Raw genomic sequence first — 12,005 nt, forward strand, 5'->3', positions numbered from 1 at the left:
CCTTGCCTACCCTCCTGAAACGGAGCACTGCTTTCAGGGTTGTGGGGGGTTGTTAGTCGGCTGGGCACCGCGGGGAGCCGCCCTTGGCTGAGCTAGGGCAGAAGAGTGGGTAAGGAGACCTCTCTCCACCCAACTTCCGTGTGCTTCTTCCACTTCTTCCTTTACTGCTCTCTCGCCCCAGAGTCCTTATCGGAGCGGTACCCCCAAGTGGGCAAACATCACAACCTATATGAGAGGGTGGAACTGGGTTCGTTGCCCCTAAATGATACTTCAAATGTTTGGAAAGTGCCAGAATGGCATATTTAACCAGGTATCCCAGCTCGATATTGAATCTGGTATAAATTGTCTTAGAAAAGTGCAGTACGGAAAAGCACCAAACTACAGGCTAGTCGGGTATAGCCTTGTTTGGTAGATATGCATGTTTGTAAAAAATAGGTTGGAGGAACTATATAGATATAGAGGTCTAGGCGAGACATGTTGAGGCAAGCCTCTTTTTCCAATCTGTTTCTTATCTGCCTATAAGCCTGTTCTAGTTTAAATGAAGCAGAAAGACCCTCTTCATTTATATTTCAATTAGCGACTGAATTGTAGGTACTATGGTAATAGATGTCCCAGAATAGATAGGTAAACGTTCAGAGACTAGATGCTCTGCTTTTGAGCCTGTCTCTTAATCTTTTAAGGAGATAATTGTGGTCAAGTGGAAGTATTGGCTTTGAGATAGGTAAATCTGGGATTGAACCCAGACTATGCCACTGGCTAGTTGTTGACCTTGGGCAAGTCATGGGACCTACCAGAGATTTAGTTTCTTCGTAAGCAGAATGAGTAAAAAATTTTACCAGTATTTTAAGAGTGTGTGTGTGTGTGTGTGTGTTGTATTTAAAGAACAGTCCACTTCAAATGGAAGCACCTTCTAACTGAAAGATCAGTTATTATCATTAATCTCACACAGTCAAGGTAGCCCAATTTTGTGGAATGAGGTTTGAGACAGGAAGTGAATGGATAATATTGCAAAAGCATATGTATACAACAGGGCTTTCAATGGCTTCTAGAAATTGATCATAAGTAGCAGGAAATTCAATGATCAGATGTTTCTGTAAACTCTAAATAAATAAAGGACAGTATATGCACTTACTGAAGTGAGCAATATTGTTTCTCTCAGATTTTTCTCAGATTTGTAATGTGTCTAGTGTAGATTGATAGAAAGATATTTAAAGAGTAATGTACAGGGGAGGCTGGGTGGCTCAGTTGGTTAAGCTGCCCTCTTCGGCTCAGGTCATGATCTCTTGGTTCATGAGTTAGAGCCTTGTGTCAGACTCTGTGCTGACAGTTCAGAGCCTGGAGCCTGCTTCAGATTCTGTGTCTCCCTCTTTCTCTGCCCTCCCACTGCTCGCTCACTCTCTCTCTGAAACAAATAAACATTAAGAAAAAAGTAATGTATATAAATGTTTTAAAAGTTTTTAATTCCAGTTAGTTAACATACAGTATTATTTTAGTTTCAGGTGAACAATATAGTAATTCATCACTTCCATATGTACAACACATAGATATTTTGATTAAGTTCATATGTCTCTGCAGAGAATTAAAATTGGGGCATAAACTAGAAAATAGTTGCGATTTTAAGATTAACATCAACATCAGTAGCATGACTCATCTTAATTAGACTTAAACTATTAGCAGTACTTATAGAATTCTTATGTGTAATTCTGTAAAACAAGTGAAAATGGAATGAATTTCTGCCTTTAAAGCCTTCATGAGGAGAATGTAGAACTAAATCTCAGAAACTGTCTTTATGTTGATCACTTTATAGATTTAAAATGATACAGTTACACATAACCCATTATATCAGATTACCAAATAATATATTTTGCTTTGTAATGTAAGCTGTAGTTAATAATTTTTAAATGTACTTTATACTCAGTATAAGTCAAATCATTTGCTTTAATAAGATTTTTTATGTGTGGAAAGTGGGCATAAAGTTGGTAATTCATTATCACTTTTTAGAGTGGTTTATAGGTTTTACATATTTTAAGAGAAATTTTCAAATAAATTTCTTTCCCGTGTCTCTGTTCACAGAGTTCAACTTTTTTTTTTTTTTTTTTTTTTTTAAATAAAAGTCTAAACTCTATGGAGCATTGGGTGGCTTAGTTGGTTAAGCGCCCATCTCTTGATTTCCGCTCAGGTCATGATCTCAAAAATAAATAAACATTAAAAAAAAAAAACAACTCTCTAACTATATTGCATGCTCTTTGAAGTAGAAATACTATCTTAAATTTTATCTGCCATTGCAGCTACATAACAGGCACCAAATAAATGTTGGTCCAATTGAAAAATGGCTGGATATATACAGACCATTAGGACACTTCTCAGTGAGCTTTTCTACTCAAAGTATGTGGTCATTCCAAGGATCTTTGCAGTTGTCCTTTAGGAAATTTGCTTGTCAGGAAATCTAAAAAATGACTAAACCCTTTTCAGTATACATCTCTTGGATGATCTCAAAAAGTTTGAGGAAAGATTGGGAAGGTTTATATACCACATACGAGAATCATGTAAGGAACAAAGTACAGTTAATTTTATCAGTGCTGCCAAATTAGTAGTGAAAGAGTTACCGTGGAAATGTTTTAAAAATGCCAAACAGTGCTTTACTCAAACCAAATGAATATTCTTCCAGAGCTTGTTCCTATTTTAAAGTATATTACTTTCTGCAGATATGATTTGGTCTCTAATAAGGATAAATAATCACTGTATAAAGAAAAAAACGGTTGATATCACAGACAAACTTTAATATCGCCAGTCTTGGTAGAAACTGCTTCAATGGCTTTAGATAAGTGGAAGTAGATTTTCATGAAAGAACTGTAGAATTTGTGGAATGATAGTTTTTCTCTTTTTAACATCTTTCTTATCTCTACTCATTTCTGCCTAAGATAGAAACTTTGAGACGCTGGGAGGGGGAAAAAGTGAATTTACTTCAGAATTACCATTTTAAGTATGTGGATTACTTATTTGGAGAGCTAAATTGGATTTTGACATTATTGGGATTGTGTTCAAGATGGACTCAGGGAAAAAAAAAAATCAGATGCCATCTGTTTCAGATTCCTTATTCCCTCACCCCTTCGTGTTTTATGGCTTTGAATTCAACAGATTATTTTTCAAAACTAAAAATCCTCAGTAGATTTAGTTTATATAATTTCAGCTATATCAATGAACATATAACTAATAGAACTTGCATGTTTATATTGAGTTACACAAAAAGATCACAGACAATGGTTAAAAGTAATTTAAACTACCTGACTATTAAGTAGCTTCTTGTATCTTGGTCATCATTGACTTAATAAACCATTTTTGTCAGAAATACTTGTTGGTGGAAGTTGCTTTAAAAAAAATTGGGTAATGGAGTTACAGAATAAATATTTTTTAGTCCTTGATGTTGCCACTTACAGAAGAGAAGTTTCTGCTGAGGATTTTTTCATTTTAGTGATAAGTCTATTTAAACTTAGGCTTTCAGCAGGGAGTTTGGCCTTACCATATACCAGCTGCTATTGTTTTCATCTAAATGGCACCATACACTTCATAGGGCGCATACTTGCCATTTTTCAGTTTGGATCTTAATAAATCCTGAGGATAGGCTTTTGGGTTTACTGAGCTGGAAAAGACCATAACTTGTTTAGGTTATAGTACTTGGCACCTGGCATGGACCAGAAATACCCAAGCATCTTTGAGAAACTATAAAGTAGTACCAGTGTAGTATCTGAGACATGGCCTGAAGAGAGACCAATCTGGATAGAAGAGAGCCATGTTTTATCTGCAGCAGGAATATTCTGGTATTGTAAGAGCACTGATGGACTGCCCCTGTATCGTTTAGTCTGTTCCTCACCAGAAGCTCCAAGTGTGCAATGTAGTTATGGCAAGGGCTGGGGTGTCAGGGATGGGAATTGTTCTTCAATAATTGCTAACCCATCACAATGGAGGCGTAGACATATTGGGGAAAGGGATATTCTCTTGGATTTTGCCTTGGCCCGAGAAGCTGACTGAACAGGTAGCCATTGCCTTTGCCATCCAAGAGGACTTGGTACTACCAACACCTCTAGGTGCCGGGTAAGCCTGTCAAAACAACGTGGTTTGATGGCTTCATCAAAATAACAGGTAAATTTTCCAAGGAACAATAGCATTGGACCCACATTGATTTCTATAGGTTACACTTTTTTTTTTTTTTTAAGTTTACTTACTTATATTGAGAGTGAGAGAGAACAGGAGCAAGGGAGGGACAGAGAGAGAGGGAGAGAGAAAATCCCAAGCTCCGTACTGAGCATGGAGCCAGATGTGGGGCTTAATCCCATGACCCACAAGATCATGACCTGAGCCATTATCAAGAATCAGACGCTTAACTGACTGCTACCCAGGTGCCCCTTTGGCTTACATTTTCTAACCTAGAAAAAGGGGTGTTGAGAACTTACGGGCCTCTGAATAAATACCATGCATTTATGTTCCTCTTAATAAGCTTATAAATACGTTTTGTCTTCTGGTATTAATGAGTCACGTGAAAATGTGTGTGCGTGTGCACGCGTGCACCCATGATAATCACTGGATCTCATTTTAATTCTTCATCCCAAATTGCTAACCATACCTGTGGTGAAGCAGCTTCCTAGCTGGACTTTTTCTCCATTTCCTAGAGGTCACTCTCTCATGTAAGTGATAGTGAGCAGGGATATAACCAATGCCAGGAAAAAGGCAATGAGATTGAAATAAATTTTTTTTAATTTATATAAATTGATTTAAATTAGATTTTATTTCACGTTAATTTCTTTAATTTTTCTCAAATTTCTGTAGCCTAAAGTAGTGATGTCTACTGTTTGAGATGTGGATGCCCAGTTTTTTTTATTCAAATATTTTTTTTCACAGTTTTAGATTTACAGAATAATTGAGCAGATAGAGTTCCATATCTCTCCTTATCCACAAAACTGCACTCCCTCCATTTCCTCTATTATTAACATCTCTTGTTAGTGTGGTACATTAGTTACAATTAATGTACCAATATTGATAACATTAACTGTAGTTTCGTTAAGGTTTACTCTTTGTGTCATATAGTTCTGTGGGTTTTAACAACCTCATAATAATATGTATCTACAGTTTTATATAGAAGAGTTTTTACCACCCTAAAAATCTGTTGTTGTTTTTTTTATATTTATTTTGAGAGAGCACATACACACACGTATGGGGTGGGGGGAAGGACAGAGAACTAAGAGAGAATCCCAAGCAGACCCTACTCTGTCAGTGCAGAGTCCAATGCAGGGTTCAATCTCATGAACTGTGAGATCATGACCTGAGTTGAAGTGTGACGCTTAACTGACTGACCCACCCAGGCACCTGTTTTTTGCTTTTTGTTTTTTTAATGTTTATTTATTTTGAGAGAGAGTGAGAGCGAGAGAGAGCTAGCTAGCAAGTGACCATGTGTGTGAACGGGAGACTGGCAGAGAGAATCCCAAGCAGGCTCCTTGCTGTCAGCCCAGAACTTGACATGGGACTCAATCTCACAAATCCTGAGATCATGACCTGAGCCAAAATCAAGAGTCAGATGCTTAACTGGCTGAGCCACCCAAGTGCCCTCTAAGTTGTATTTGTTAACTAGAATTCACTTTCAGTTCGCTTTATTAACTATCCTTTCCTGGACTTAGAGGACACCAAAGCATCTTATCCAAGCATCTTATCCAAAGCATCTTAATCTTAATTGGTATTTTGACCTTCACATATTCTGGTTATCTGAGGTATGATGCAAAAACTGTTTAAAAACTCCATATTTGGTAGGTTTTAATTTGCTTTTTCACCTAGTTAATTAATAATAGACCCAAGGGACAATCTGTGTGAAAGCACTTACACTTTGTAGAGATAGATGCTCTCCAAATCAATCAGGGTGTAAGCTCACTTTGTTTTTAATGGGATCCATCTGGTTAATGCTTGTGTTTCTTGACTTTCATAGATTATGGGATCATAAAGCTAAAAGAAAACATAGAGATGGTCTAGTTAGACCCTTTCACTTTTTAGTGGAGATTACTGAAATGCAGGGAGACTAAGTGACTCACTCAAGATGATCTAGCTATAAAGAGTCAGACTGGAACACGTATCTCCAGACCCCCAGTCCAGTCATCTTTTTTTATAGTACACAAGTTCATTCATTTTAGTGAATGAAGAAATTATGATTTTATAAGAAGTACATTTTCTAGAAATTCTACACTACGTAGTGAATTCAAGATTTTGGTTGAATTCCTAGTTAATTTCTGAAATGTTGAGTGTGTATTTCTTAAAGTACCGGTGTCACTGGATCTTTAGTTAAGAGCAAATTTGTCGTTTTTCACATTTTAGATAGAAATCGGCCAATTAAAAAATAACAAAGATATTATAGCTTGTATTTAGTAAGCACACTTTCGGCTGCATTAAAATGAATCTTACTGTATTTTTTTTTGCACAGTGGAGATAATTTGTTAATATTTAATGTCATAAAGCAACAGTGGAATTCTGCCGTATGTGGTACTGTATAAAGCTAGAGTGGAGTGTTATGTAAAACTAAAAGTATGGATTAATTTAATATGCATCTGGTAAATTCAGGGCTTGAAGGATGCACATCTGTTGAGAAAACAAATCATAGAACTATTCAGAGCTTCAGCATCTTTAAATATGTGTGCTTTGATTCTCTTTAACTGTTTTGAAACAGTCTTTAATGAATTCAAAAAAGGCTATTTGCTGTAAGGAAGCAATTGTGAAGCCATTTATGATGCTATTAATCATTTTATTCTCCACAGCATTTGATACATTAGTATTTTTCTTTCCAATTTAGTTATTGGGGAAAGAGTTAAATGATCACCATAACAAAATAAACTTATTGCAAAATAGTGTTTAAAAAAAAAGAAAAGAGGTGGGTGCCTGGGTGGCTCAGTTGGTTCAGAGTCCAACTCTTGGTCCGACTCAGGTCATGATCTCAGAGTTTTGTGAGTTCGGGCCCCATGTTGGGCTTAGTGCTGGCAGCACAGAGCCTGCTTGGGATCATCTCTCTCTCCCTCTCTCTGCCCCTCCCCCACTCACGCTGTCTCTGTCTCTCTCAAAATAAATAAAGTTAAAAAAATTAAAGTGTTACTCTTCTTTCTCCCTCCCCTTAAAGAGAGAAAGAGAGAGAGCATAGTTTCCTAATTGGGATAAATTAGAAATAGTTTAAAGCTCTGACTTCTAATTTGAATCCATAATCAATGAAGAAGTGACCACAGAGTTCCTACTGTGTATTCACCATACTTGTGCTTTAGGAATATAGAAATTGAAGATAATAATATTTATTTGGAAAAACAAGACTTAAAATGGAAGGTTGAGAGTAATACAATGTGATAAGTAATTAGGTGCAAACCTGGTATAATCTGGGAATACTGTAGGAATTAGGAGGGAAGAACATTCAGTTCATAATTCTAATGGAAATCAGACTGAAGGTAAAGTAGTGGATCTTGGCTCTGGCAGCTGTTTAGAATCACTTGGGGAAATTTTTCCCAGAATCAGTTGAATCAGAATCTCAGGGGTGGTGAGTCCATAGTTTGTGAAAAAGCTTTCCCAGGTGATTATAATGTGCAGGCAGTGCTGGGAACCACAGGTTTAAAAGATAGATACGATTTGGGTAAGCAGGAAAGTGTTTTCAGGCAGTAGAGCTAAGCAGGGAGGGGGAATTGGGTGCAGCCTGTGAAAAGACTAATCCAAAGCTGTGTGGGCCAGTTAGGGAGTAGGAAAAAAATAAGCTTAAGGAGGCAGAATGGGGTCATATGTAAGAGCAGGACTTCTCAAAGTGTGGTTCCTCAACCAGCACCATTAGCATCGCCTGAACATTTATTATGAATGCAAATTTTGTGGCCTGCTCTAGACTTACTGAATTGGAAACTGTAGGGGTGGGGTCTACCAATCTATTTTAACAAACATTCCAGATGTACACAAAAGTTTGAGAACAGTTGTTAATAGAGGGTAATGAAAGGCAGGCAGAGGAAGTTAGATTTGATGTTGGCAATAAGTAGGGACCCAGTGAAGGTTTTTTAGGCTGGGGGAGTAACAGCATGCATTTGTATGTCTGAAGGCAAATCTGATGGTGATGTGCAGAATCCTTTGGGATACTAAAAGATATGAATGAAGAAAGCCAGCTGAGGAGGTACAGACATAATCTAATGATACAATCAGGCAAGGCCTGTTCTAGCGAATTTTTGGTGAGAACACAGAATAGTCATAACAGTGATGACAGTTTATGTCATGGGCAGTATGCTAACTGCTTTGGACACATTGTCTCCTTTTTCTCACAACAAACCACTGCTGTGTGGCTATTACTACAATTTTACAGATTGGGCAATGAGGCCAAGAAAGGTAGCTAGCTCCGAAATTCACATGTTGGTAAGTGGTAGACACAGGATGCCAAGTTCAAGTATCTCTAACCTCTAAAGCCTCTTTTGAAGAAACAACTAGTAATATCTGGAGACCAAGAAATAAAGGAGAAGATTGACTCAGAAAAGTTTTAATCCTAAATGTCAGATAGCAAAGGGAAGTCCCTGTCAGAAGGGAAATAGTGCTTACACTGGGTAACACGGCAAGTCAGAAAACTTGAAACTATTTTGTAAAAGTGATTGTGAAAAATAACTAAAGGAAATTTTTGTATTGTGCTTTATAGGTATAAAGTTTGAAGTAATTTGGGATAGCTGAGTTTTCAGGTTTTGTTTGAACTTTTTGTTCATGGTGTCTAAATTAGCCACCTCATCCAGCTTTTAAAAAATAGCTTTTAAGTCGGTTAAGCGTCCGACTTCAGCCAGGTCACGATCTCGCGGTCCGTGAGTTCGAGCCCCGCGTCAGGCTCTGGGCTGATGGCTCGGAGCCTGGAGCCTGTTTCCGATTCTGTGTCTCCCTCTCTCTCTGCCCCTCCCCCGTTCATGCTCTGTCTCTCTCTGTCCCAAAAATAAATAAAAAACGTTGAAAAAAAAAATTAAAAAAAAAATAGCTTTTAGGGGCACTTGGGTGGCTCAGTCCGTTAAGCTTCTGACTTTGGCTCAGCTCATGATCTCATGGTTCGTGGGTTCAAGCCCTGCCTAGGGCTCTGTGCTGACAGCCTGGAGCCTGCTTCATATTCTGTGTCTCCCTGTCTCCCTACCCCTCCCCTGCTTGTTCTCTTTCTCTCTCGAAAATAAATAAACATTAAAAAAATTTTTTTTAATCTTTTAGATTTTATAGTAAATAAGTCTGTGAATAAATTATGTTTGAGAAGCTTTCTATAATACTCTTTAAAAAAAATTTTTTTTAATCCTTATTTATTTTTGAGAGAGAGAGACCGAGTGTGAGCAGGGGAGGAGCAGAGAGGGGGACACAGAATCCAAAGCAGGCTCCAGGCCTCAAGCTGTCAGCACAGAGCCCGACATGGGGCTCGAACTCAAGGAACTGTGAGATCATGACCTGAGCTGAAGTCGGACGCTCAACTGACTGAGCCACCCAGGCGCCCCCTATATATAATACTACTCTTATCTCCAGAGAAATATTGTGATTTAGAAAAAAGTCAGGAGCATTTTTTTTAAGTTTATTTATTTATTTTAAGAGAACAGAGTGAGTGGGGGAGGGACAGAGAGAGAGAGAGAGAGAGAGAGAGAACCACAAGCAGGCATGAACCTCGAATTCATGACCTGACCCGAAGATGGACGTTTAACCAACTGAGTCACCCAGGCGCCCCTCACTCAGGTTTTAATCTCAGGATCGTAAGTTGAAGGCCTTTTTGGGCCCCATGCTGGGTGTGAAGTATACTTAAAAAAAAAAAAAAAAAAAAAAAAAAGAAATATCTTAGTGTTGGGGTGCCTGGCTGGTTCATTTGGAAGAGTGTGCAGCTCTTGATCTTGGCTCGTGAGTTTGAGCCCCACGGTAGAGATTATGGAAAAAAAAAAAACCACCTTAAAAAAAAAGAAATAGGGGCACCTGGGTGGCTCAGTCAGTTGAGCATTTGACTTGGGCTCAGGTCACGATCTTACAGCTCACGAGTTTGAGCCCACGTCGGGCTCTGTGCTGACACCTCAGTGCCTGGAGCCTGCTTCGGATTCTGTGTCTCCCTCTCTCTCTGCCCCTAACCTACTCACATTCTGTCTCTGTCTCTCTCAAAAATAAATAAACATTAAAAAAATTTTTTTAAAAAAGAAGTATTTCAGTTTTATTTTTAGTTGAGAAGTAAGAAATAGTACAAAAACTTGACATGTTTGGGTAATTGTTTTCATAAGATGTTATTAGTTTCAGTACCCTCTTACTTTACTTATTGAGGTAAAATTCACGTGACGTAAAAGTAGTCATTTTATTTATTTTTAATTTATTTTTTTTAATTTACATCCAAGTTAGTTAGCATATAGTGCAATAATGATTTCAGGATTAGATTACTTAATGCTCCTTACCCATTTAGCCCATCCCCTCTCCCACAACCCTTCCAGTAACCCTCTGTTTGTTCTCCATAGTTAAGTCTCTTATGTTTTGTTCCCCTCCCTGCTTTTATATTTGCTTCCCTTCCCTTATGTTCATCTGTTTTGTCTCTTAAAGTCCTCATATGAGTGAAGTCATATATTTGTCTTTCTCTAATTTTGCTTAGCATAATACCCTCTAGTTCCATCCATGTAGTTGCAAATGGCAAGATTTCATTCTTTTTGATTGCCGAGTAATACTCCATTGTATATATACACCACATCTTATTTATCTATTCAACCATCGATGGACATTTGGACTCTTTCCATACTTTGGCTATTGTTGATAGTGCTGCTAACATGGGGGTGCATGTGTCCCTTTGAAACAGCACACCTGTATCCCATGGATAAGTGCCTAGTAGTGCAATTGCTGGGTCTTAGGGTAGTTCAGTTTTTAGTTTTTTGAGGAACCTCCATCCTGTCTTCCAGAGTGGCTGCACCAGCTTGCATTCCCACCAACACTGCAAAAGAGATCCTCTTTCTCCGCATCCTCGCCAACATCTTTTGTTGCCTGAGTTGTTAATGTTAGCCATTCTGACAGGTGTGAGGTGGTATCTCCTTTTGGTTTTGATTTGTATTTCCCTGATGATGAGTGATGTTGGGCATTTTTTCATGTGTTGGTTGACATCTGGATATCTTCTTTGGAGAAGTGTCTATTCATGTCTTTTGCCCATTTCTTCACTGAATTATTTGTTTTTTGGGTGTTGAGTTTGATAAGTTCTTTATAGATTTTGGATACTAACCCTTTATCTGATATGTTGTTTGCAAAAATCTTCTTCCATTCCCTCGGTTGCCTTTTAGTTTTGCTGATTGTTTCCTTTGCTGTGCAGAAGCTTTTTATTTTGATGAGGTCCCAGTAGTTCGTTTTTGTAAAAGTAACCATTTTAAAGTGTATAGTTTGGTGGCATTTGGTACATTCATGGTGTTTTGCAACCATAACCTTTATCTAGTTCCAACACATTTTCATCATCCCCAAAGGAAAACCCCAAACCTATTAAGCAGTTCCTCCCTGTTCCTCTTTCTCCGTACCCCCTGGAAAACACTAATCTGCTTTCTTTCTCTTTGGATTTACCTATTGTGGTTATTTTGTAACATGAAATCATATAAAATGTTTCTGCTTCTTTCACTTAGCGTAAGGATTTCTAAGTCCATCCATGTTGTAGTATGTATCAGTACTTCATTTTTTTTTTATGGCTGAAAAATATTCTGTATGGATATACCCCATTTGTTTGTCCATTCATCAGTTCATAGATGTTTTTAGTTGTTTCCATCTTTTAATTATTGTCAATAGTGTTCCTATGAACATTCATGTAGAAGTTTTTAAGTATTGGTTTTCAATTCTTTTGGTTATGTAACTAGGAATGGAATTGCTGGCTCATGTGGTAATTTTACATTTAACTTTTTTTTTAAAACCTTTTTTTTTTTTTAAGCTTATTTACTTACTTATTTTTGTAATCTCTGCATCCATCATGAGGCTTGAACTCACTACCTTGAGATCAAGATGCTTTACTGACTGAGCCA

The 12,005-nt window shown here is 37.7% G+C and overlaps 1 protein-coding gene across 22 annotated transcripts in view; it reads left to right on the forward strand.

Annotated features, from left to right (window-relative positions):
• The window catches only part of CSNK1G1 (casein kinase 1 gamma 1), a 175,370-nt gene that overhangs the window by 730 nt on the left and 162,635 nt on the right, over nt 1-12,005 (forward strand). For 2 of the 22 annotated variants that reach the window (XM_042941736.1, XM_042941735.1), the window contains exon 1: nt 3,539-4,140. The exons of 18 other annotated variants lie outside the window; for them this stretch is intronic. The gene's annotated coding sequence lies outside the window, so the exon portion shown is untranslated. Of the gene's footprint in view, nt 1-31; nt 110-3,538; nt 4,141-7,152; nt 8,165-12,005 lie in introns of those variants that run through there. 2 more of the 22 variants (XM_042941741.1, XM_042941740.1) reach the window with 2 other exon arrangements.

This window comes from Panthera leo, chromosome B3, assembly GCF_018350215.1.
Source record: "Panthera leo isolate Ple1 chromosome B3, P.leo_Ple1_pat1.1, whole genome shotgun sequence".
Lineage (NCBI taxonomy): Eukaryota > Metazoa > Chordata > Mammalia > Carnivora > Felidae > Panthera > Panthera leo.